This window comes from Triturus cristatus, chromosome 12, assembly GCF_964204655.1.
Source record: "Triturus cristatus chromosome 12, aTriCri1.1, whole genome shotgun sequence".
NCBI lineage: Eukaryota > Metazoa > Chordata > Amphibia > Caudata > Salamandridae > Triturus > Triturus cristatus.
The window spans coordinates 36771006-36797718 of NC_140595.1; the positions used below are offsets into that span (position 1 = coordinate 36771006).

The following is a 26713-nucleotide window of genomic DNA, read 5'->3' on the forward strand; positions in this document are numbered from 1 at the left end:
GGAAGCGAAGATGACATAAGGTCTAAAGAAGTGCGGTGGTGGGAACTTGCTGCAAGTGAAAGAAATCCAGTCTTCAGATCCTAGGGCAGGTGTTAGTTCCAACTTCTAGGGCAGGCCAGAGGTTCCTCCCTACTACTGAGGGATGAATAGCTGAATGAATTGCTAATTAAATTGCAACAGAATCTCTTACTCCTCTCCCATTAGTAGCGGTGACTAACGCTTGGAGCACTCCGCCTCCAGCTCGCAATGAATGACACCTAAACTGCATGTGCCACGTGATAAAAACACTGTCAACCTATTCCTCTACTTGGAGGTGCTTCGAGGACTTTTCTTGTGTAAGAGGCGCTTAGCAAATACAAGAAAGCCATATAATACTATGTCGGTGAAGAGTCCAATGTGAGCTGGGTGCAAGCTGTTGTTGATTTCCTGAGCCGTGAGTGTCGTACTCTGCTTGGGGCGGGGAAGGGTCGTATAACAATCTCACAGAGAGGGTGGTGTAATGGTCTGTGAGGACAAGTTCTGGCTGGCAATATTCCATGTTTCAGATTGGGACTGGCCAGTTGGATGTACGGTTGTGGCTGAAGTCTGGCCGAGCTAGAATGTTCTGTGACCAGGAGTACTTGGGGAGAGTTTGAGTCTCGAGAGATCGCTCTTGGGGTAAGAGAGACTCTCCCTTGGAGTCCACCCTATTGGTAAGCGTTGCCTGGGAAGGGTCGCCCCAGAATGGAGCAGGGCCTGACTTTGACAGCTAGACACCAGCACAGAAGGAATCACTAGAGTTTGCTCCATTGGAGTGTCACCATCAACTGTACCATTCCCGAGGACTCGTTGGAACCAGACCTGGCAGGTAAGAGAGGGCCAGCGGCCCGGAAGATAGCACTGAAGTGGCTGACACCATTGGGGGGTCGACGTGGCACCAGGTGAACTGCCTACATTTGGTCCAGTAAGGGTGCTGTCCCCATCCTGGTTGCAAGCCTGCATAAGAAACCCTAAAAGAAGGGGGTAACATGTAGCCCAACCATCTGTTGAGGGGCGAGACCTCAAAAAGACCCACACAGCTGTCCTCCAGGGTCCAGCTGGTTGGTGTGCTCCGGGTACCGGGTGGCATGGCGGCCTGGGACGCTTAGCAAGTGAAATAACTCTAGAGAGGTTATAGGTCATCCTGACACTTATGCATTGTCTATCTTGTATCTGCTGGAACCACGATTCACAGCTTCCAAGTTTCCCAGGTCCATGTGTGATGTGCTGCACCATTTAAATTATTTTCCTTTGAAGTCTGGGACTTTTAGTCCTGTTTTATAATTAAATAAACAAAACAAGTCCCATAATCTAAAGTTATTCCAAAAAACCCTGGACATCATGCAGGACTTGAGAACCTTGGCATATCTGACTATCGCTGCACGAACACTATATACCCCAGATGAATGTATGGTCTTCTGGCCTACAAATGCCCCCAGAAGGTTTGGGTGAGCACTAAACCCTCTTCAGCACGTGATCTCTATAGACTACATCTTAGTGTCTCTCTCATTTTTCAAATACATAATATGTTTTTCCCTAGGAGATAAAGGGGACAGTGACCACCGGCCCCAAGAAGTCTTAATTCAAGCACTCCCAGATAAATCGATCCCCAATCCAGCAGGTATGCACGCATGTCACACAATAAATCTAAAAATAATTAAGTCATCTACAGCAAACACCAGCGAGGTGCTTCTGGCAGCAAAAAATCAGCTAAACGAGCTCAGCTATCCCACTGAAAACCCCACTAGTACATTGGAATGTTTTACGGCTCTGTTTGCAAACTCCCATTCATCCGTAGTAGTACACTTTTTTCGCAACGATCCAACGGCTGCAGGGAAAGCAACGAGTGCACAGATTTACCCTGAAACTCCTCAAAAAATGGATAAATAAATCGTTGAGATCTTTGAGGCAACGCCCGGGGGACGAGAAGCTACTACAACAGCTCCGTAACAGTAAGGCCGGACTTAAGAAACATAAGTGGGGCATTACCAGGTCCAATGAAAATGAATTCTGGGCAAAACTTTATCAAGATTCCAAAGGAAATAATAGTGCTCGATTTTGGTCAAATATAAATAAAATATTACAACCGGCACACGGAGGTCTAATATCGTATATAACAGAAAATACACGGTCATCCTTTTTTAGAATCTCATTTTAACCAACAGGCACTAGGACCACAAGCACATATGGATAATCAACCAGCTTCTTCGACTCAAACTGCGACAGGTGAAGAAGCCGAAGCTGACGGAATTGATACTACTATGATCAGGGATCAAATCTCTAAAGGGAGGAAAGAAGGAGCGCCAGGGCCAAACGGGATTCCACCCGGAATACTGGTCAGAAACTCTGGCTCCTCTCTTTAGCTCTGTCAGACAGTTTGGGTCCTTGCTCGCATCACGGAAGGGCTCCATTATCTCATTTATTTCTAATGCAGGAGATAAAACCCTACCAAAAAACTATTGCTTGATTGCATTGTTAGATGTAGAGGCAAAATACTTTGCGGGAACTGTATTTACAGAAATGCAGGAATAGGCAACAGATAATAACATAATCCCCCCCTTGCCAAACAGGGTTCTGTAGAGAAACCGCCACAGCAACCAATCTATTAACAATGTCACTACTCATCGACAAAGCAAAATTAACCAAACAAACACTCCATTTCTGCTTTGTGGACTTCGAGGCGGCGTTTGACAATCTCAACTGAGCTAACCTATGGAGGAAATTGGCTCTCTGGGGGTTCCCTCCAACTCTTCTGAATCTATTGATACAGCTACACTCCAACATGTGGTTACAGGTTAAGCTAGGCAATGGCTCCCATCTCTCGAGGCGCATACCAATAACTAAAGGTCTCAAACAGGGTTGTGTGCTGGCTCCAAATCTTTTTAACCTTTATACAGCAGACATGACACCAACCCTTAGTGCCTGCAACGCACATACCCCTCGATTAGGGGGGAAAGCCATTTCCAGTATATCTTATGCGTATGACGTTGTTCTAGCAAGCCACACCCAAGTCGGTCTACAACGGCTGCTTAATAAGTTGCACGTATATGCAGTTGAAAATTGCTTGGAAATCAACACTAACAAAACTAAAACCCTGACAATCAATGGGAAAAAACGGTCTCATTCGTGGTCTCTGGGGAAAACTCCAATTGCAAATTCCTCTGAATACAAATATTTAGGGGTAATAATTGACAAGGGTGGTCAATTTGCAAAACAGCTTGAGGCCATTAAGAGGAAAGGGATGGCGATAGCGTTAACATTAAGGCAACTTAAAACAAAACTGACTGGACCAACATTTTTGCCATTGCTTCGTGTTGCGCAAGAAAAAATCCCACAATCAATTACTTACGGCAGCAAAGCATTGAGGGGCAGGACGCTACAGTGCTGGACACCACCCTGGCAAAAGCATACAGAGTCATGCTAAACCTCCCCCTTATACCTCACCAGCACAGATTCGTCTCAAGTTTGGCTTTACGAAACAACTCCTAGCGAACCGAGGCTCTTACATCACGTGTTGGCACAAAATCAAGAATTCCACCAGGGATACATTGAACCACCAACTCTGGCAAGAACTGTGCGATACATCTACCTCGCCAGCCAAAACCTACCTGGAGGAATCACTGGCTATCACTGGGCTAATCGATCTGTGGGAAATCCCAACAATGCACTAGCAGTTTAAGGATATTGTAAATAAGTTAATTAATAAACTCTCCCTTGCAGAAGACAAAGCTGCCTTTGCACGTAGGAGCCACGCATGGATGACTTTGAGTAGCTACAAATCTTTTGGGCCGCAGGCATATTTTGGTCTAGGGTACCCAAGGAAGCCCAAAGATGCTTTTTTAAAACACATGTGAGGAGTCCTCCCAGCTACACCGCACCTTCCACCTTGGCTAAGAGTGAATTGCGGGAAGTCATGTAGGTTATACGAGGACATAGAACATTTAATTTGTTCCTGCATCAAGTTAAAAGAGGAGAGGGCTGGCCACTTAAAAATCCATTTTAACGAACGATGTATACGAACAGGGAGACAGGCAGTGCTCGCCTGCTTCAACCCGAAGGACCCGCATCTCAGTGGTAAGCTAGTCAAGTTCCTGTCATAAGTAGCAACTAAGCAAGGTCCAGTGGGACCAGGAGGAAGTGTAAAAACAATAAAAGACTTCAATCCTTTACAATTGTAACATGCGGCCCAGTGCACGATGTAAACTCTTCAGTTCTTAGAAACATATCTGTATTTATTTTTTAACACATTTGACTTTTACCAGAGTGCATTTCGTAAATGATTAACTCATCATAAGCTTTTATCAGAGTGTATTTTTGTAATGGTTTTATTTAATCAAAAACAATAAAAATGTTACTTACTCTTCAGCAAGTGTTTATGGGAGAGCTGCCCATGACCGCTTGTGTGACACCCAGAACAAAGGAGGGCTGGGACAGTGCCAGTCCAGCACAGACAAGATCACCCAGTAAAGAATGTTAATGTTCACTGGAGGGAAGGGCTTCTGCCACATATATGTGTAGATTAAATCAACTGTTTGAGGGTACCCATAAAACTGACCACTGCACCTCCTGATGCAACAACACAAGCAATGCCTTGGAAGATGACATCATATAAATAAGGCTAAACAACTTCCAACGTGGAGAAAAGCTCCATGAGAGCCAGATGTTTTAATGTTTCTAGTGGGAACTAACATGGCTTAAAGAGTGTGTGTTGCCGACAGTAGTTTATCGTCAGCAAGTGTCATCATCCATTGAATGTTGTAGACGAGCACTGCTGAGCCGGAGATGCAGCCTTGCAAGGCACGGTCTACTGAAACTGAGGTTGGCTTATTAGCTTAACCAACTCTGTATGTAGTTGTGTAGGAAGGTATGGGGTTTATATGTTACAAACTACAAAGGAACAGAGTAGAGTAAAAGGATGAGTTCAGAGGGACAGAAGTCAGAGGGAGGTTGAGGAAGGAGGGCAGTCAGGCTGCGAAGAGGATGTCCATCAGTTTCATCCATCCAGAAGATTGGACATTGGTGAGATGTCCCCGGGCGAGGGCGGTGATTCTCTTGCCTTTTCTTGTTTTCGAACGAAGGAGGCAGCTCTGGAGGAACTTACGTTGTCCACTATAGATCTCGAGCGTGGATCCTTCCCGTTCTGGAAATGGTCAGAAAGGTACTCGAGCCGAAACCTGAGGGCTTACTATAAACATCTTAAGGGCTGGATTAACTACCCCTCTGGGATGGGGGAGAGAATAGATCACCCCAACATTTGATGGGACTGCCGGGGAACTGCTTTGTCAATGAGGAAAAATATTTACTATAACGAGACAAAAAAAAGAAGAAATGTGCATTTGTACAAAGAACTCCATTCCCGCTGACCTGAAATTTAGAAATAATCATGTAGGAACAAGAACCCGCGGGAGATTTTACATGACATTCATGGTTTATGAAAATTATGAAAAACAAAGTAACATTGACTAGGAGACCAGGGTCTTTGATCACCGAGGGCTTATGAAGATGTGTAAAAGAACTGTGAGCAGGAAAGGTTTCCTCGGAGGGTGACTATATAAAATGTAGATTCCTAGTATAGCTTAAGAGAGAGCTACAAGTGTTCAGTTGATGAGTTTTGAGGCACTTTTTTGAAGAGGGTGATGCATACCACCTACAACTTTTCTTTTTTTATCACAACATGTGCTATTCATCAACTCAACTCTCAGAGCGATATCCATTTGCAGGTGTGGTCGTCAGAATATTTTCTAGCATACATTTCTGGTCCTCAATATACCGTATGAAATATCACTTCGATAGAGCTAATCATATAAAGTATATCCACCGTGGAACAGTATTTTTGTACGCTATATTTAGGCGTCCGCCACACATGACATATGAGAAATATAATTAATACTTAATCGAAGTTCCCCATACTTTTTTGGTGAATTATCAATCAAACCAATCAAATTTTGCTCCTACCTCGATTCTACGAATAGCGCTTTCTGTACTTCGAGGGTCGCCCGCCCCCGCAATTCTATGGGTTTCTCGTTAACTGTAGCCATGTGTGGGTAAAGGTAAGGTCATTGGTGGTTCCATGTAGCACTTGTGCATAATGATGGCTCAGTATACCAAATTTAGAGACCGCATTACACCAAACGGCAAGCCTTGTATCATCAAATGTGAAAAATTGTAGGTCTTCATGCTACATACCAATCGGAGACTTCAAGCACATCATAAATATATAAACACAATAAATAAATCAAGGCACTTTAGATTGGTCCTGTTACATGACCAGGTCGCAGCATCTTATCCACTGAATGGTGAGTTGGTGATTTGTGGGAGGGAGACAGATGCTCTGTGATGTTTTGTGGGTCGACTGCGATGGTTGTGGTACATGATTGTCCTTCACTTGAGAAAGAAAACTAGGTGGATGTGTATGTGGGTGGAGTCCAGACAAGTCCAGTCTGCATCTGAATATTGTTCTGAGTTGGCCTACCACTCTTCAGGGGAAAAACATGCCATGTTACCTCTATGGGAACTTTTTTCCCAGCATTGGACTCTTCCTGTCCATTGCACACTCCTCATGTTTCTTCATTTGTTTCCAGGCCTGATCAGGGTGTTCTAGGTCACACACAACTGTGCATTCAACTATTGTCTTACTTCTTTAAGTGGTTATTTTAACCCTTGACAGGTCTGTTGTCAGATTTGAGTAGCTCATTTGGTTCTGTTCACCTTTTCATCAAGAGCCACACGTAACTTACAGGGGATTCCTTAGGATCTCTGGTACATAAGAACAATAGCAGCTCTAAGTCAGACATGAGGCAGAAGTGGCGTAAGCCGTGTGTAGGAAGGTGGATATCTGACTATGGTTACCCCCAAATTTTTGCCTAGTGTCTAGCTGGTTTTTCGACTTAGTTGGCCTGAGTTCCTGCTATTCAGGATCTCAGCCTGGCTGTTCTCTCTTTAAAATGGACTCCATGTACCCTAGGTACATACCCAATTGGTTGGATCACCCCTGTCAGCCCCTGTACCAGTGTACACTAGGTACCCAGGGCATTGGTGTACCCAAGGCCTGCCAGGGGCTGAAGCATGTATTATGCCACCCCAGGCTTGGCCTAACAATTTGACACAACTGGCTGATCACTCAGCTGGGGTAAGTTGGTGTAATCACCTCTTACTTAGGTGTAGTATCCGGTCTTTACTCATAGACCGCCCCGGGGTACCGACGGAGAGAGCGGGGCCCCCTTCCCTGAGTAGAAACCAGGTTGATGTGAGGGTATCACCCAGAATTCTGGGGTATCCAGTTTTGACATCCGTAGAGTTCAACCGGTGGTAGGAATGTCTGTAATATTTTTATACTTTCACACTTTTTACATAGTAGCAGCAAATTAGGTCCTGATGAATGCCCTTGATACTATACAGATCCCAGTGGGCAGAAACATGTCGACCAGATACTATGGACAATGAGCATAATGACAATGTATTTATGCTAAGTTGCCATTTTGCTTTTTAATTCTGGCAGAGGTACTCTACCAATTAAAGCACTTTTGAGTTCCCCTAGCCATTTTTATTCACTCTTTATGATTTAGTGCTGCACTTTCAGAACCCCTCTCACGTGAGCGAGAGTTCACTTCATGGTTTTTGTCATCTCTAGTGAAGATCTGACTGCAACCCTTGTATGCCACTTCTCTTTACTCGCAAACAGGTCGCTCCACCTAGACCTGGTGCGGTGTATCAAGAGAGACAGACCCAGATGATGACAACACACTGACTCCTCGGTGATTGATGGGTTCTGTTCCCAGAAGGGTTCTTTTCTTACTAGAGATGTCGGAACCAGTAGATATGCTTTTTGTTTATCTTTGTTGACTCAGCACCAGACCCGGGTTGTTTAGTGTTATAGTGATTTGGTTAAGGGGATTTACAACCTGCTGGTCTTTAAATTCTTTCCCTTGGACCTTCTCCCACTTGGTTCTGTTGTTACTGTAGTATACCTATACCTAACCTTAAATGGGACACCTGGTAACCTATAAGTCACTCCAATGGCAGGCCTTAACAATCCTGAAGGCAGAGTGCTTGGTTCCATGTGAGATGGTGCTCTGGCATGAGCTGAGCCTGTCTGCAGTGGTCGGAACAACTTCCTTCTACTGTTTCCAGATATCGTCATACCATATACTCTTAAGTGCATTATGAACCTCGCGGTTAAATGCTATCTTTGGTTTGGCTTTATCAAAACATGTCGAGTAAGGTGTCATACGAATTGGAATACTAACCCCTCGCCAATTCTGGTGACGGGGTTAGCATTCCACCCTTCTAGAGGGACACGACATGTACAGTACCTGAAACCCGGGTAAAATCAGACATAGCCTCAGCTCCACAAAATGGATGCTGCCACCACAGACACAAGTCTGCCCTCCTGCTGCTGGGAGTCCTTCCAGCTTGGGAGGTGTGGACAAAGGGTTTCCTGCCAGGGGAGGTGCATGCACCACCCCAGACAGGATTTTGTGTATTGGTCAGGTAGGGCTTGAAAGAAACCAGACATGCCTGTGGCTCACAAGGAGCCTCGGTGCATATGCCAGTTCAAACCTGTCCTGGGGCACACCAGTCCCGGGCCTGGGGCGAGCTGGACAAAGGATTGGGGGTGTAACCACCCCCCTTCCTGGTCCCACCCATAGGGAGGGACCTAGCAGGTAGTCCGGCCCCTAGAATCCGCTTAAAGGTAGGAGCTGTGTCCTAAGACTTCAGACATCCTGGAATCAACTTGAAACTAAGAAGAAGACGGGAACTTCGACATTCTGCTGCACAGAAGACTGAAGGAAATCTCCCCTGTGGTCAGGGAGTGACCACCTTGCTAACGCAAGCACCATCCAGCGAATCAACGTCTGCTTTGCCGCTGCCTCCCGCCGGAGCCCGAGCCCGAGCCCAGAGACTGACAAGACCTGGACCTCCAGACCTCTCACCGCCCGATCCACAGTCCCTGAAAAGAGGAGATCCGTGGAGGCACCGAGACACGTGGAGCCAGCCATCTTGAAACGACCACGACAAGCTGACAAGTGCAACAACCGAGGCTTCCTCCAAGTTGTGCTTTGGGATCTGAGAAGTCCAACCCTCGAGCAGCATCTGCACCAAAGGTGAGCCCTCCAGCATCTCCACGATCTGCGTGGGGCCCTTCTGCATTTTGCCACTCGACGCGCCTAACCGGTTGCTGGCCCGCTGGCTAGTAGCCATCTTGGCGACGAACTTTACAAAATACACCGCTGGTCTGGTTGCTCCAGACTGGCCCTTGCTCCCCTCCAAAGGAGCAGTCCTTCTGACCTTGCTGGTCAGAGCCATCAGCTTATTTCATCTCCTACAACAATTGCTTTTGCCAAGGCTTGTTTGCTTTGATCAAGTCGCCGACACCGCCGACAGCGAGAGCCTGCGTGGGACAGCTCGTGAACCGACTCCTGGACGTCGTCGACCTCCAGGGACCACGTGGCTGCAGAGACAAGCTACACCTTTCTTCCTGTTTGCACCCGACATTGCCTGGTACCCACCTGGTGCCACGCTGGTCACTGGATAGTGACTGTGAACACTTTCCCCTCTGCTTACAGGTCTTCAACATCTCCGATCCACTCTTGGATCCACCGCATCTCTCCCGGACCGACCGCCTGCAGCATCTTTGTCTTCAGGCTCCACGGAACAGATAGAAGAAACCCGACGCACTTCGAGGCCTATGCACCCGCTTCCTGTGGGTGAGGTAAAGCTGGCACACCTGTGCCCAAGTGTAGTATTACATCTCTAGTGCCTGTGTTCCAAATCTTGAGTTCCTAGTCCATCCGGAAGATCCTTTTTGCAGTAACTTTGTACTTTTTACGCACCCATTGAAACCTATGGGAGCACGCGTGTGACTATTTGCTCTGCACACGCCACCCGTGGACCTCCTGGTCACTAACTGAAGTTAGCTCCTTGTAGGCCCAGCGATTCTAGAGGCCCTAGGCCTTTTCCCTTTTCTGTTCGTGGTACTTATACCACTATTTTAGTATATGGTTCGAGCGGCCACCAGGGCCTATCCATATAAAGTGCAACTTCTGTGTATTCTACTGTAATCTTGTTTGACGATTTGTGCTCCTGTGCTCATAAAGAGACTAGGGGTTACTTTGAGAAATAAATACATATATATTTTGAATATATATCTGTGTGGTGTCCTTTCATTGGTATAAAAGGGGGTTGCATTTGGTAAAACAGCTGGCTTAACACGCTTCACGAGTTTAGCCTCAAAGACTGCTTAGCCTACGCTACCACTAGGGCAGCTAGTCCGAAAAGGTTGACTTACAACCACACCATAAGGGTTGCTTGGCATGGTACAAGGTGGTCACTTTAACTAGTGAGCATCATATACCAGGCCAACTTCTCACACCATGGGCACCAAACTTGCTGTAATGTACAGAAAATGTGGCTCTGATGCTAAAGGAATTAGTGGCCAAGTGTCACTTGGTCAAGGGCCATCAAAACTTTTTGACAAAATAAGGCGCTTGGAAATCTATAATTTTACTGGATACGTTTTGGGAAGGTGACGTTTTTTAACTTCACTACGTGGCAAAGTTTACCGCATTCACAAACTTTTTTCTGTGTGTGAAATTTCCCACCAGACAATTTTATGGGTCAATTTCTCTGCAAAGTTCTACAGCAGAACTTTATATTTACAGGTGTTTTATGTGTAAATGTTTCAGCGGCACGTTTCACGCTGCAGTTTTCCATAAATTCACAAACTTCTGGAAGCTGGCATAGCTCTAAAGCATTTTGTTAAATTCACAAAAGCCAAATTTGCTAATTTCTCAGACGCCTAGAATAAACCTGGCTTTCCTCTTCTACCTACCCAAGAATGGAAACCCTGGAGCACCAACCAACAAGGATATCCGCATAAGAATTATCCAATGTTATGGTCACTGAATTTTCTGGCTCATTATGGATTTGCTGCATTTGCCACAATACCCCATATGCTGTATAATATGCAGACTTCACTAAGTGTTATTTTTGTTTCTCTTTCAAATGGATCACAAGTTACTGACACAGTCTGTATACAATGCAACAGAACCCTGAACACTTTCAGAAACTCAACCAGTCACCTTCCACTCAAAAGCTGTGGGATTCATAGATTATGAGAGTAGATGTTTCCCAGTTGGTGTTCTTGGCTGCAAAAGATGGACTGCGAATATGAGTGCATAAGGGAGCAACTCTTTTACGCATTTCATTATTTTCCCATTGAACGCCGCACAATCATAAGACCCCGACAGGAGTTTCTTGTAGCTTTTACTAATTCTGCAACAAGAGTCGAACGCTGTCCATAGCCAAATGGAAACCTTCAATAAGCCAGCCTCACACAAAGTCATTTTGCGATCAACATCTCTGCAATTCGATGCATGATATCTTGCCCGGTCTAGTAATCTATGGACAGCAATCTATTGAAGACTAGGCTTGGGTGTAAAATTCTACTCCGTTCGTGGAGTTGTGCCCACTGGGCACACCCCATAGAGTGCGGAGTTCAGAAAAACTCGGCGTAGCGGAGTTTTTCTTCTTGCGTGGCTCACCAACATTAAGTTAAGTCGAGCGAGAAAAACTGTACACAAGACCACCCCAGGCGAGATTTCTCAACGCTGGCAGTCGCAGCAGGTCGCTATCGCTTGTGTTGAGAAACCCGCTGCTCTTAAAGAACATCTACTCGAGCGGCAGAAAGAAGCAGCGACCTGTTGCGCTGCGCGCGGTGCCATTCGTGCTGATTTTACAGTGCAGGACAAACTACCAGCTCTATAAATCAGGGCGAGTAGAGCAACTTACCTCACTCCGCTGCTTGCGGAACTCCACGGTGTGCAGCAGAGTTTTTTCAGGACTTCGAAGAGTTCCACGTAGCGGAACTCCACAAACTCGGCCCTGGCCAATTTAAGACCCATTACCAGGAACGGTCTCACAGGCTTCATGTGAAGAGTTAAGATGTGTGTTAGTAGCGTAGCCCAGCTGAGGGTGAACTTCGCTCCCTCTCACTTGGCAACTCTGTATTTGGAAAATTGTCGCAAGCATGGCTGCAGGATTCGCGCACAAACGTTTGCTAAAGAGGGCTTAGCAGTAATGTTTGATTCATTGCTTTATAACCAACCCTTAGCTGCAGTTAGAAAACAATTTCACTCTACTTTTTTTTTTTTTTTTTAATATGAGAATCTCGGGATTCCCTACTTCAAACAACACTTGGCAAGTTCAATAGTGGCTCTATTCACCTGAACGTCATTCCGCTGTGTTCATTTTTGACGCATATTCCAGTGGTGGACTGGGAGTTAAAAGCAGCCATGTGAAATGTGATCATACAATCACTCTAGTGTATCATGTGAGGGCTACGAGTGAGGCTGACACTCTCTTGGATAATTTCAGGGGCAAATTATTTACCGTTACCAATAAAACTGCGTGGTGCCTCAGAGGAAATTGCCAGGTTGGATAGCTGATGAACCCTCGCTCCATCCACCACTAAAAGCCAGCCGCGGCCCGTGGAGGGAGTTCCGTGGGGTGGTAAGGCGGGGCGGGGGAGGGGCAGGGTGAGGGGTTCTAAAAACCGGAATATGGATAATTGCAGTTAAGTTAAATAAATCGTAGCGCCCCCCCCCCCCCCCCCCCCCCCCGAAGTCAGACGAGCCCCTGGGGTGCAGGGGCCTGCGTTTAGATCCACATGTGCGACTGCATTCGAGGTGTCTGTGTGTGTTACTTCCTGAGTTGTCACACAGCCGCAGAGGCGGCTCCGTCTACATTCAGGACAGACAGCGCTGTCACGACGTCCAAACACGCTTGATTCATATCTCCCAGCATGCTCCAGGGCGTGTCAAACGAGGCGGCTAGCAGTGTGTGATCGCGCGGCCTGGCTGACCTCGTTTGCTCCTGGAAATTCAGGAGGAAGTCACAAAAAATCATTGTGAAACACGTCGGGTTTCGAGTAAATTTCAACTGTAGAAGAAATATTGCTACAACTCGTGAATGTTAATGACTTATTTCTCCAACATGACCTGCAAAGTGTTCACACCACTGTAAATATTACGTGTTACTGACACCGCCCTCAGATGTGTCCTGATGTTATCGACATAGGAAGTAATAAATGCAGAGCGAACCCAGCAAATGTTCAAACCTGTGGCCTTCAAGATACACAGAGACTCCTCCAACTGGGCTATTTACCTACTATTAAAGGTCTGTACAGAAGCTCGCTTGGCCTGCCCAGGGCTCTGCATGGCGTGTCAAGTAGGCATTTAGCCTTCTAGGGACACGTCTTTCCTCAGGGGCAGGAAGGAAGTTTTGGACGATGAACGCATTAGCCCAAGATCACAAAATGAAGGGAAATGGGAGAGCCAAGATTAAGTGATAGAAATCTTAAATTCAGCCACACAATATTTCCACACAAAGTGTTCATAAAAGACTCACTTTAAAAAAAATCGTGTAACTCTTTTATAACACTAAAAGGATCCTGAGAAACACAAAACATTTTACGCCGCCGGTTCTGCAGGGCCTTAGCGGTAAATAGAACCGTTCTTGTAATTCTGCGCTACTATTTGTATGCGAAATTCCAGATATGGTGGTATTATGTCACTTTGCATAATTGCGCAGCGTTCACGGTAAACATTTACCGTGAATGCGCAGCTCTCACTAAAACCTTTCACAAATGCTGGGAAGACGTAAAAGACAGAGCGTGAGCAGCTGTTGTTTTCGGCGCTTTTATTTTTTACAATTATTTTTTAGCACGAAATCCATCCTTGAGTACAAAAAGAGTGTGAACATGCATTTCGCGCAAAAATATAGTGCCAAATGTCAGTTTTACATTTCACATATTTATGCATAATATTTGCGTAATTTTGCTGTCGTTTTGCGTAATTATACAATAGCAAAGTACCAGAATTTCACACACACCTACATTTAGCACTGTATGATGAAAGCGGCTTTGCTGTGGTGATATGTAACAACAATATTTGTGCATACTTAAGCAGACATGTTGCAGCTGAGGTACAACACACAGCAAAATAACTGCAAGAAAATGACACCCCAAATCATCATAAAAACATCCCAATAACACAACAGTAAGACATCACATCAACACAACAACTACGTAGAGCACAAACACAAAATAGTACCGATAAAACAACCTAAATGAATTCCAGCATAACAATAACCAAAGCACAGCACCAACATGCAACATAACAATAATGCAGCAGCCAACACAAAACAGCGCACTAATTCACCAAAAGAAAACAACCACACTGTGACACAACCGCACCACAAGTGATGTGTTATATATTTGCAATAGAGTGTATTGATTTAATGTTTTTGTTGTGGTATATTCTTTGTGTTGATTGCGGGTTGGGTTAGTCTGTGTTTTTTCTATTTGGTAGTATGTTCCAATTGTGATGTGTTGTGGTGTCGTAGTGTGCTGCCAGTTAGCTTTATTCAGTTATGCTTTTATTGCTTTTTTTTTGCAATTGTGGTGCAGTGAAAGTAAGTTTTTATAATCAAAGCTGTATGCAACACCACCACCCTGCTGGACAACCTCGCAAACCTGGGACTCAAGCAGCTGGTCACCACCCCCACCCACTACGCCGGACACACACTCGACCCCGTCTTCTCATCCAGCAAGGACATCGCCTTCAGCTACGCCACCAGACTCCACTGGACGGACCACAGCTGCGTCCACTTCAGCTTCAGAAGGACCACGATCCACCACCACCAGCAACAGGTTGCACGCAGAAGCTGGAACAAGATCACAGCCGACCAGCTCGCGACCCCCTGAGCATGAACCCTCCCACCAGCGCAACGAACCCAAGCCAGGCGGCCACCAACCTCGCGAAGTGGATCAGCAACTGCGCAGACGACCTCGCCCCTCTGAAGACCCCGCCTAGCAGACCCGGTAGCAAGAAAGCCCCATGGTTCACCGACAAACTCAAGAGCTCCAAGAAGAACTGCCGAGCCCTCGAGAGAACATGGCACAGAGACCCAACACCGGACAACATGACTGCCCTCAAGCTCGCCACCCGAAAACACCACCAACTCATCCACGCCACCAAGAAAACCGCATTCCAGGAACGACTGGACAACAACGCACACAACAGCAAGGAACTCTTCAACATTGTTCAAGAGCTCTCCAACCCCAACGCCGGAAACAACGACATCACCCCTTCGCAAGACCTCTGCAACTCCCTCGCCTCCTACTTCCACAACAAGATCGCGGACATACACAACAGCTTCAGCACTCAACCGACGCACGCCACGACCGAACCACCGCCCCCCACCACCACCCTCCGCGCCTGGACCCCGATCAGCGCCGAAGACACCGTCCGCACGATGAACTCCATCTACACCGGATCTCCTACCGACCCCTGCCCTCACCACGTCTTCAACAAGGCCGACGCTGTCATCGCACCCCACCTGCGGGACATCATCAATACCTCCTTCGACACCGCTACCTTCCCGGAGAGCTGGAAGCACGCCGAACTCAGCGCTCTACTAAAGAAGCCATCAGCCGACCCCATGACCTCAAGAACTACCGCCCCATCTCGCTGCTCCCGTTTCCTGCAAAAGTCATCGAGAAGACCGTCAACAAGCAGCTGGCCGCCTTCCTCGAGACGAACGGTTCCCTCGACCTCTCGCAGTCTGGCTTCCGGGCCAACCACAGCACCGAGACGGCCCTGATCGCAGCCACCGATGACATCCGAGCACTGCTTGACAACGGAGAAACAGCAGCCCTCATCCTCCTAGACCTCTCCGCGGCCTTCGACACTGTCTGCCACCGTACACTAGTGCAGCGACTCAGCAACGTCGGAATCCAGGAGAAGGCACTGGAGTGGATCATCTCCTTCCTCGCCGGAAGGACACAGAGAGTCCGCCTCCCCCCGTTCAGATCTGAAGCCACCGAAGTCATCTGCGGCGTTCCTCAAGGCTCCTCGCTCAGTCCAACCCTCTTCAACGTCTACATGAGCCCCCTCGCAGACATCGCACGCCAGCACAACCTCAACATCATCTCCTACGCCGACGACACCCAGCTGATTCTCTCCCTCACCAACGACCCCGCCACCGCCAGAGCCAACCTTCACGAAGGGATGAAAGAGGTAGCCGAATGGATGAAGAACAGCCGCCTGAAACTGAACTCGGACAAGACGGAAGTCCTCATCCTGGGATCCTCACCCTCCGCCTGGGACGACTCCTGGTGGCCCCCCGCCCTAGGCAGCGCACCCAAACCAACAGACCACGCACGCAACCTGGGCTTCATCCTGGACTCCTCCCTCTCCATGACCAGACAAGTCAACGCCGTCTCCTCGTCGTGCTTCAACATCCTGCGCATGCTACATAAGATCTTCCGGTGGATCCCCACCGAGACCAGGAAGACGGTCACCCAGGCCCTCGTCACCAGCCGTCTGGACTACGGCAATTCCCTCTACGCCGGAACCACCGCCAAACTCCAGAAGAGACTCCAGCGGATCCAGAACGCCTCAGCACGACTCATCCTGGACATCCCCCGTCGCAGCCACATCTCCGGACACCTGAGAGACCTGCACTGGCTCCCGGTCAACAAGAGAATCACCTTCCGACTCCTCACCCACGCACACAAAGCCCTACACAACCAAGGCCCAGGATACCTCAACAGCCGCCTCAACTTCTACGCTCACAAACACCAGCTTCGATCGACCGGCCACGCCCTCGCCGCCGTCCCCCGCATCCGAAGAGCCACCACAGTGGGACGGTCCTTCTCCTACCTCGCCGCCAAGACATGGAACTCCCTCCCGACCCACCTCCGCCTGACCCAGGACCACCTCGCCTTCAGGAAGCAACTCAAGACCTGGCTGTTCGAGCAGTAGCGGACCCCCCTCCCCCAGCGCCTTGAGACCCTCTGGGTGAGTAGTGCGCTATATAAATGCTTTGATTGATTGATTGATTGATTTTAACAATATCGTCAGGAGAGAATAATTCTTAACAGGCCCAAAATGTCATTAAAAGTTCATCAAAAACCAACCAATTTCACTGCACACTGATATCGTGAGATTGAAGTCAAACATAACTTTATACAAAATGCTCCATTATTTAAATATGTTCCATAGTTCAAAACAGTTCATTTTCACTTCATAGTTTCACATGGCTGTAATATAACCTCATATTTGTTTCCAGAGAGTGGTCTTCAGGGTTGGCGCATAGGGTCAGCTACATTGCGCTGGCATCAGATTGAGTGAACTCTGTTCTCATGGTGGCGCTCATTCACTGACTATTAGCTTGCGGTTACAGCCACAGCCTAATGTTTGCCTATTGTCTTATGGTGTGCCCAGGGCTTCAATTGGATAAAAAAAAATATGGGAGGGGGAATTTCTCAAAGGGGCGTGGCTTAAAACATGTAAGCTAAAGATCGGCTTGGCTTGGTTTGCCGCCCGACTGGTAATTTGCTGCTTTTGTCATTGCATCCAGATATATAACACAAGTCACATTACACCTACAAGCCAGGGCTATTGGCTTTGCCAATGGATGTTAGTTGCGTAAGATAAATAAGCAACAACTATGGCTTCGTTGTTTATAACATGGAAAATGTTTCAGTTCTGACATGAAACTGTGAAAGAACTAAAGCGAGTCTATTTGAAGTTACATCAAAGGCAGTGAAGGGGGCGCTGCTGCAGAGTTAAGATTTGTTTTCACCCTGAGGGTGAGGTAAAAAAATGGAGAGCCCGATAGGAACCCGTCTCAGCATCTGCAGTGCTGAGCACCAGCAGGACCCGGCTCACTTAAAGCCCTGGGTGCCCTGTTAAGTTTCTGTTGTGTTTTGCTGTTCGTGTTACTGTATTGTATTGTGTTCTGCTCTGTAATTACCTTAGAGATGTCCGCAAACACTGTTACAAAGCCCCCTTGAAGCAGCACCGCCCTGTAAATGTCAAGTGACAGCAAGCCTTCCCCACTGCGGCAGTGATAAACTTCTCCTGCTCCGGCGCTTCAACTATTTAAGACACCAGCCAGCCCAAAACATTCGCAGACACCACAGTCCTCACCACGAAACCTTCGTACCCAGGGCTGTGTCATGTCCCTGTGGTAGGTACAGGCAGCGTTTCGTGCAAACACCTTTACCACTTTACTATGAACGCAGGTTTCTGGACGTGGTAATGTGCTATTTCCTGCTATTTTCTTTAGCTACGTCAACAAAAGCAGCCAGATTCCCAGAGAAACGTTGGTGCAGGTGTTTCTCAAGTCCCAGTGACAAGCAACCATTTACCGCTGTCTACGGAGGTACACCGTCGCTGGCCTAACTCTGCAACCATTTGAGGCACAAACCAACCCAAACTGTGCCAGAGACGGCCTTCGGTCAGCCCTTGCAGGGCTTAGTGTCTCTCGTCGCGCCCCTGGACCCTTCCATCAAAGCTCGCCGCACTAGCGAGTTGGCGAGGGTCAAAGGAAGCTTGTGCTTTCATGGAAAAGAACCCACCTGCCTCCCGGCTCTGACCGTCCCGAGGCTCCGTGGGCATCTGTGAAGTGTGTGGCACGCCTGCCCCTGCCAGACGAGGTCCCTCTGAAGTCCTCTCAGCAGACGGGCTCAAGGAGAAGGCATGCCCTTGAGCGAGGCTGCTGCTGCTGCCGCTCTGAGCATCCCCCCCGAGGACGGAGACCTCGGCGCAAACTCTACCCTCAGCCCGGAGCAGCGGGGCTGCCAAAAAAGCTCTCCCAGCAGCCGAGATGACAGCTCGGCCAGGACGGGGAGAACGCGTCAGCCTCACGTCCTGTCTTCAAGTGTTCAGAGAAAGCGCCAAGCTCTTCAGACTGGCTGTGCAGGGCCTGCCTGGCACTTTAACATGCAGGGGGCGAGGCATCAGTATGGGCAGGGGGGCCCTGGCTGGCACACTGTCAAATATCAACACATATTGGCCAAGCCCACTGAGTTTGACTTCAGTGGGGTGCCTGCAAACGAACACACAGCATGCATGTATGTCCACATTTGTACATACATGCAGACCTACCAATCAGGGCTTTAAGTGGGCTGGGTCCAGCACCGGCAGTTCTAAAAAGCAGGTGCTGAGACAAGTCCCCATGGTGCTCTCCATTTTTGCCCTCACCCTCAGGATGAAAAAAAATCTTAACACTTGCAACAGTCTCACCCTTCCCTGCATGTGATGTCACTTCAAAGAGACTGGGTACAGTTCCTTCACAGTCTCATCATTTCAGACTTGAAGCATTTTCAATATTCCATACACCGAAGCCATAGTTGTTGCTAATTTATCTCACCAAACAAAGCAAAGAAGAGCTCCCAATAGATAGAAACCTGTCTTAGGGGTATTTGGAAGGCAGAGCAAAGGAAAGAGATTATCTTTCTTAAGAAGACCCCTCACTCACCAACCTGGTTGGTGACATGCTTCATAATCGGGGTCCCACCTGGACAGCCGAGTGCCATCCAGGTGTGCTGCGACACCTGACTACAGTGGAGCTGGTTATTTTGTGTTAGGGTGAATAGAAAATTTTGGTTAAAAATTGGCCAGATTAAACTCAATCCAAATAATTTATTATAGGGCAATTTGGACAATGTTAAAAAATGATATGGATACCGCGATAGGTTAGATTGCCCTATATGGGCTTCGGGATATTTCCCGTTAGGCCTTATGGTTGCACTGGTACACTTTTACTCTTTACAGAGTATACTGACACCCATTCAATTGAATATGAGGAGTGGGTATGTATTCTGTGTGTGTGGCTCCTGATCGCCAAAGTCAGATGCGCGAGATCGTGTGAGTCCACTACCTCATAATTAAGGAGGTCCACTGAGTATTGAATGATCGTCTCACGCTCACAATTTCTTTTGGCAACTACAACGAGCATTGACCCTACAATGAATGATTATTACATGTATTATATGTCTATTCTGTGTTTATGTGTTTATTTTCACAGATTTTTCCCCTTTCGACGATTTGAAGGAAGGGAGTCCTAACCGTGAGTAGATGGTTAGGTTCTGAGTGACCAAGGGCAGGGTACACCTTAGCGAGTGTACACCCCCCCGGGTCACGTTCACTGGTCCTCACGAAAACCCGGTAATAACAACGGATGGTTGAAACATGTAGACCTTTTTTCACTTTTTACTCACAAGAAGATACTGTAGGTGAATCTAACCTATCGCGGTATCCATATCATTTTTTAACATTGTCCAAATTGCCCTAGAATAAATTATTTGGATTGGGTTTAATCTGGCCAATTTTTAACCAAAATTTTCTATTCACCTTCACACAAAAAACCAGCTCCACTGTAGTCAGGTGTCGCAGCACACCTGGATGGCATTCGGCTGTCCAGGTGGGACCTCGATGATGAAGCATGTCACCAACCAGGTTGGTGAGCGAGGGGTCTTCTTAAGAAAGATAATCTCTTTCCTTTGCTCTGTGTTCCAAATACCCCTAAGACAGTTTTCTGTCTATCGGGAGTACTCCTTTGCTTTGTTTGGTATTGTATTTTCAAGGGGACCAGGAGTACCCCCTCCAATGGTCTTCCATTGCGAGAATCCCTTTCTCTCCATTTTTGTTTTGGAGCTAATTTATCTTATACAACTAACAACCATTGGCACAGTCAATAGTTCTGACTGGTTATAGCTGTAATGTTACTTGTTGTATTATATATCTGGATGCAATGACAGAAGCAGCAGAACACCAGTCGGGGCGGCACACTGTGCTAAGCACAGATTTTTAGCTTATGTATTATTAAGCAACGCCTTAATTACATTGACGACCCCATCTGAGAGACCCCCCAGTTTTTTCATCCCACTTAGGTCCCTCCTACCAGGCATTCCTCCAAGCTAGCACAAGTGCTGGATGAAGAGTCCTGACTCCATACACACGGAAGTACAGACATACAAACACACAGACCAATCGGCACAGACCACCGCCCACGTTACTGAGTTCTAGGTTCCTCAAAATTACATTAACCAGCACATCAACAGGTCAAGTGGCCTGGCGAAGGTTGTGAGGGTTGCCATAGCCATCCACAAACATTGTGGCCTTGCTCAATTTAGCTGCACCCGACAAGTCGCAGCTTCGAACTCCAACCTGCCATTTTCTAGCAAGTAGACTCTCGGAACTGTCCAAAGCACCCAGTCATCCTAAAATTTAATTGAACATAATCTGCAATTGGCTGTAGCCAGATCCTGCAATCTTGCAATTTAAGGGTGATATAAGCTGTGCATTGAGCGAGCAGGATCAATCAATCAGGGCCTTGTATAGTGCGCCGTGAAGGTCTCAAAGCGCTGGGGGGCTGCTGGTTCTTGTGGGTGTAAGATCATTTAAATAGCCAGGTCTTGCGGTCCTTCTTGAATTGGGTCAGCGACGCAGATTGCCTCAGGTGGAGAGGCAGGGAGTTCCTGGTCTTGGCGACGAGGTAGAAGAAGGATCTTCCTCCAGTTCTGATCTTGTGGATCCTGGGGACGGAGACTAGGGGGAGTTGGGTGCAACGGAGTTGCCTGGCGTGTACGTGGAATGCGAGGCAGTGGTTCAGATACGCTGATCCTTCATAGTGGAGAGCTTTGTAGGCATGTGTGAGGAGCTTGAAGGTGATTCTCTTGTTGACTGGGAGCCAGTAGAGTTGTCGGAGGTGCTGCATGATGTGGCTGCAGTGGGGGATGTCGAGGACCAGTCTGGCTGTGGTGTTGTGGACATTCTGTCGTTTCCTGAGCTGTTTTTGGGTGACGTCGGCGTGGAGTGCGTTGCCATAGTCGAGTCTGGTGGTGATGAGTGTGTGTGTGACCGTCTTTTTGGATTCTGTGTGTCTTCCGAAGCAGGCGGAGCGTGTGAATGCTTGAGGATGCTTGAGGAAACTGCAATGATTGATTTGGCAGTTCAGGATCCGTCATCTTGTAATTTAAGAATGAAAGGAGCGGTACCAGGCGCGAGCAGGATCCTGCCATCTTGTAATTTAAGAGCGACAGAAGCTGCACCTGACTTGGACAGGATCTACATCTTGTAATTTAAGAGTGACAGGAGCTGTGCATGGTTCGGACAGGATCCGACATCTTGGAATTTAAGAGCGACAGAAGCTGCACCTGACTTGGACAGGATCTACATCTTGTAATTTAAGAGTGACAGGAGCTGTGCATGGTTCGGACAGAATCCTGCCGTCTTGTAATTTAAGAGTGACAGAAGTTGAACATGACTTGGACAGGATCCGCCATCTTGGAATTTAAGGGGGACAGGAGCTGTGCATGGCTCAGGCAGGATCCTGACGTCTGGTAATTTAAGTGTTACAGAAGCTGAACCTGGCTTGAGAAGGATCCGCCATCTTGTAATTTAAGAATGACAGGAGCAATGCAGGGCTCGGACAGGATCCTGCCGTCTTATAATTAGGGGTAACAGGAGCTGCGCGTGGCTCGGGTTGGATCAGCCATCTTGAAATTGAAGCCAGGACATCTAATAGATCACTCTCTGCACCACAGCATGATCTGAAACCGACTGATAAGTGCATAATAGGTCGATATTTTCAATCAGAGACTGACTCTCTCTTGTCACTAATATCTAATTGACTTCACTTAGAAATTACAATCATTCTATGTTGTGACATTAGCTCATGTCTTCTAAAATGAGGGTAGATTTCTTTAGAACGGGTGGAACATATGTGCTTCTTTAAAAAAATTAAGGAACTCCAGCAAAAAAAAGATCTGAAAATTGACTGATAACAGCCTCAAACGACATCAAAGGGGCAGTCAGTAGATTTTGCACAATTTAATATGTATATAGAATTCTCTATCTATACTGCCATAAACGACAAAAAAAGTCTTGCATCTGAATCTACGGTCCAGGAGGAGAACAAAAATATTTTGGAGACCAGTCACAAAAGTTAAAAATTGTTTCTCAACAAGGTCACAATGGATGGTTTGGAGAGCATCGTCTGCACTGCCTGTCGGTTTTTTGCATCTTTTCTCGACATCCACGTAAACTGTACAATGGAACTGCTTCTGTGGGACGTATTTTCTAAGCCTAAGCAGAGTTTGTGGAGTTCAGCTACGTGTAACCCCGCTAAGTGCAAAAAAACCTCTGCCGCACTACGCGGAGCTCCGCAAGTGGAGGAGTGTGTTGAATAAATGCTGTTCGCAGCGATTTTCAGTGCCAGGTGCTTGTCTGCACTGTGCAATCATCGCAAACGGCACCATGCACAGCGCAAGCAGGCGCGGATTTCTTTTTGCCGCTCGAGTGTATTTTTACTCAAGTGGCAGCTTTCTTAACGCGAGTGGTCCCGTGCATACGTAACCACTCGCAATGAGAAATCTGACCACCTTCGTTGAGAAATCTTGCCGGGAGCTTGAATTCCACGCTTGATGTTGACGACGGCAAACGGGGAAAAATCTCGCCAGGAGTGGATTTTCCTCGCTCGCGCTTGCCAACTTGACATTGATGAACGCGAGTGAGGAGGGCAGTTTCTCAGAACTCCGTGAGCTCCGCGTAAAGAGGAGAGTGGAAATCTCTGCAAACTCTGCGTGCGGAGCAGCGTTCACCGCCCAGACTTAGTATTTTCGCACTGAAATTGGCTTGTGATCAGATGTGAAGACGTTCTCCACACGGTAGTTTGATGCGCTTACTTCAGTGACTATACCAGTTTGTTATTGGACAAAAAGGAACCAAATGAAAATGGGCTGGAAGTTGTAGACTGTGGCAAGGGTGCTGGTCCTTGGACTAGGTTGATGGACCAAGTGGATTGACTTTGTGTAGGAAGGTGGAATCTGACTGCATGGTTACCCCCACCTTTTGCTTGGGGTTTTGCTGGTTTTCAACTTAGTTTGACTGGGATCCTGCTAATCAGGACCCCAGTCTATCTGCTTTCTCCCTAAATTGGTTGTTCATGTACTTTAGGTACACTCCAGATTGGATTCTAGTGTACACTTAGAAGTCCCTAGTATATGGTATACTATATACCCCGGTCATAGGTACCCCAGAGGCCTCTCAGGGGCTGCAGCATGTATTATGCCACCCCTGGGAGACCATTCAAAATGACACAACAGGTCTGCTACAGCAGCCTGTGTAAGGTGGTGCATGCACCCCTAACTTAGATATAGGTTCACTATATCTATCCATATCACTGCACATATAAACCTATCAGTCACCCCTATGGCAGGCCTTATCAATCCTGAAGTGCTGGGTTTCATGTGGGAGGGTGCCCATGCATCAGCAGAGCCCCTCTGCAGCCTTCAGAACCTCTATTCTGGGGTTGTTTGTGATGCAGCCATCCCATATATACTTAAGTGCATTATAACCTTGCGGTTGTCACAGGGTCACCACGGAGGAAGGACGGGGTGGAGACGGTAACGACTGTTCGTTTCCACCCCGGCCACAGGACTCAAGCGGCCCCTTTAACCCGAACTGGAATTTCCTGGAGGAGGAGTCCGCGGATACGACGTCATCATCGATGAGCCAATCAACAGAGGCGCTGCCGCGTAAAGGGAACCCGGAAGAGGACGACAGGGCGAAAGCCAGTGGAGGAGTCGGGGTTGGAGAGATGGAGGTCGAGGAAACGGAGGAGAAGGCGAGAGAGCGAGCGGAGGGACCGAAGAAAGCGGAGCCGAGCAGCCGGAGAAGCCAGGAGGCCAACAGAGACGCGACTCGCCCCGCCACGTTCCCGGAGGAGCGTGGCTGGGAAAGGTACGGGACCGAGCCCTGCGTTTTTCTTTTTCACGGGGAGGGACTGAGTGAGTTGAGTTGGGGAGGTCACGGAGCTGTGCGAGGCCGATTGTTGGGTGTCTACCTTTTATTTTTCTTCACCTTACACTCACGCCTCTGACCGTAGGGTCTCCTCAGTTTTGTTTGCCACACGAATGATACGGTGGCAGTCCCGGTGACCCCTCACTCCCATTCCTCTCATATACCCTACGCCCCCTACAAACCTACTCACCCGTGTGTCCCTGTGTTTGTTCCTTCCTTTCCCCTATATACAAACGGAGGAGGAGAACATCCACTGAAGGAAGATCCCCTCGTCGGGCCCACAAAGCAGGAAGACACCAGAATATCCGGGACGGTTGAGACCTAGTGAATAACTAATAAAAAAACATACTCTATACAGTAACGGGTCGTGGCTTATTATACCCCCTACACCTGACGCATTACCACAGCGATAAATGCTAACTTTTAAACGGCTGTATAGAAACATGTTGTGTTTGGTGTCAAACACCTTGGAATCATACCTCCACACCAGTATCTGGTGTGGGAGGTATGATTCCACCCTACTAGAGGTAGAAATATGACAGCACCGGTACACCCGGTACCAGCTTTGCAAACACTGCATCACAAAATGGATGCTGCCAGCCACAGACACGAGTCTGCCCTCCTGCTGCTGGATGAAACTCCTGCAGGGGACGGCTGCACAATAGATTTCCTGTCACAGGGAGGTGTGACCACCTCCCAGACAGGCTTTAGTGTATTGGGGCTGGGTGGGTGCACTCTGAGAGTGCTTTGATGTCTGCACTGGGGGCACATTTGGTGTCCCTGTGCATAGTCCAGCTCAAACCGGTTGCAGGGGCTACCAGCCCCTGCTCTGGCGTGAAACTGGACAAAGGACATGGGTGTAGCCACCCCTCTGTCCTGACCCTCCCATAGGTAGGTCCCCAGAGTTTGCCCCACCCCTACCTTGGGTATAAAGTAGGAACCCCAGGCTACAAGACTTTAGATTTACCTAGACGAAACTCTGCTACAGAATACCAGAACTTCAACTATCTACACTACATTTGATGACCGAAGAATCTCCCTTGGAGTAAAGGAGTTACTCCCCTGCAAGGCAGGCACCTAAAACGCATCTGACCGGTTTGCATCTACACAGCTCCCAATGGACTTCGAATACTTTGCAGCACAGGAGGTGGGTTTCTAAGCTTCCCCGAGGCCAACCAGTGCTCTCAGCAAACCTGAGACCCGCAGCCCTCGTGGGGACCGTGCAACCTGAACCCCTGGACACTGTGCACATTTGCAGCAGCATATGCTTTATGGCGATCCCTGAGGCTGCGCTTTGGGCTGCTTGTAGTCCAGACCCCGAGCAGTGATTCCACTGAAGATCACTGGCCTACACTCCACGAGTGTTCCGTGGGCTGGTATTTAGTGATTCCTCTCGAGGTCCCTTCGCGATCCCTGGTCCGCTACCTATGGGTCCTTGAGGAGGGAACTGTAACTTTAAGTGGGCTTATCTGGTTGCTCCAGATGTGCACTGACTCCCCATCGCTTGGGGAGTCCCCAGGACCTTGCTGGTCCACACCGAAGCATCTTTACTCTGACCGCGTGGGTTGCAGTTGCCAAGGCTGGTTGGTCTCCAATCCGGACACTGAACCCCCAGCACTCGACATCCTTCGTGGGACAGCTTGCCTGCAGTCTCTGGTTGTCGCCGACATCTCCTGGTCCCCGTGGCTGCAGAGTCAAGCTTCACCTCATTACACCTGAAACACCCGACATCGGTGGGCATTCGTCTATCGTGCCCCTGGTCACTGGCAAGTGACCCACACTCTGTCCCCTCTGCTTTCAGGTTCATCTCATCTTTGATCCAGGCTTGGATCACACCGGACACTTCTCATCTTCCCGGCAGCAGCACTTTGCAGCATCTCGCCACTGAAAACAACAAAGATTCCCAACATTATTTGGCACCTATGCACCCGGCTTCCCTGGGTTAGGTAACACAAGTACTCCGGTGCTCACATGGGTGCTGGCCTTAGAACCTTCTAAGTTTGAAAGGGTTTGCTCAAGGCCCTCTCCTTAGTGTCCTT

At 48.0% G+C, this 26713-nt stretch overlaps 1 protein-coding gene across 4 annotated transcripts in view; it reads right to left on the reverse strand.

Moving 5' to 3' along the window:
* The window catches only part of PDE4C (phosphodiesterase 4C), an 895999-nt gene that overhangs the window by 849018 nt on the left and 20268 nt on the right, over positions 1-26713 (reverse strand). Inside the window, exon 1 of one of the 4 annotated variants that reach the window (XM_085638144.1) lies at positions 18446-18620. The exons of 2 other annotated variants lie outside the window; for them this stretch is intronic. The gene's annotated coding sequence lies outside the window, so the exon portion shown is untranslated. Of the gene's footprint in view, positions 1-18445; positions 18621-26713 lie in introns of those variants that run through there. One more of the 4 variants, XM_085638147.1, reaches the window with a different exon arrangement.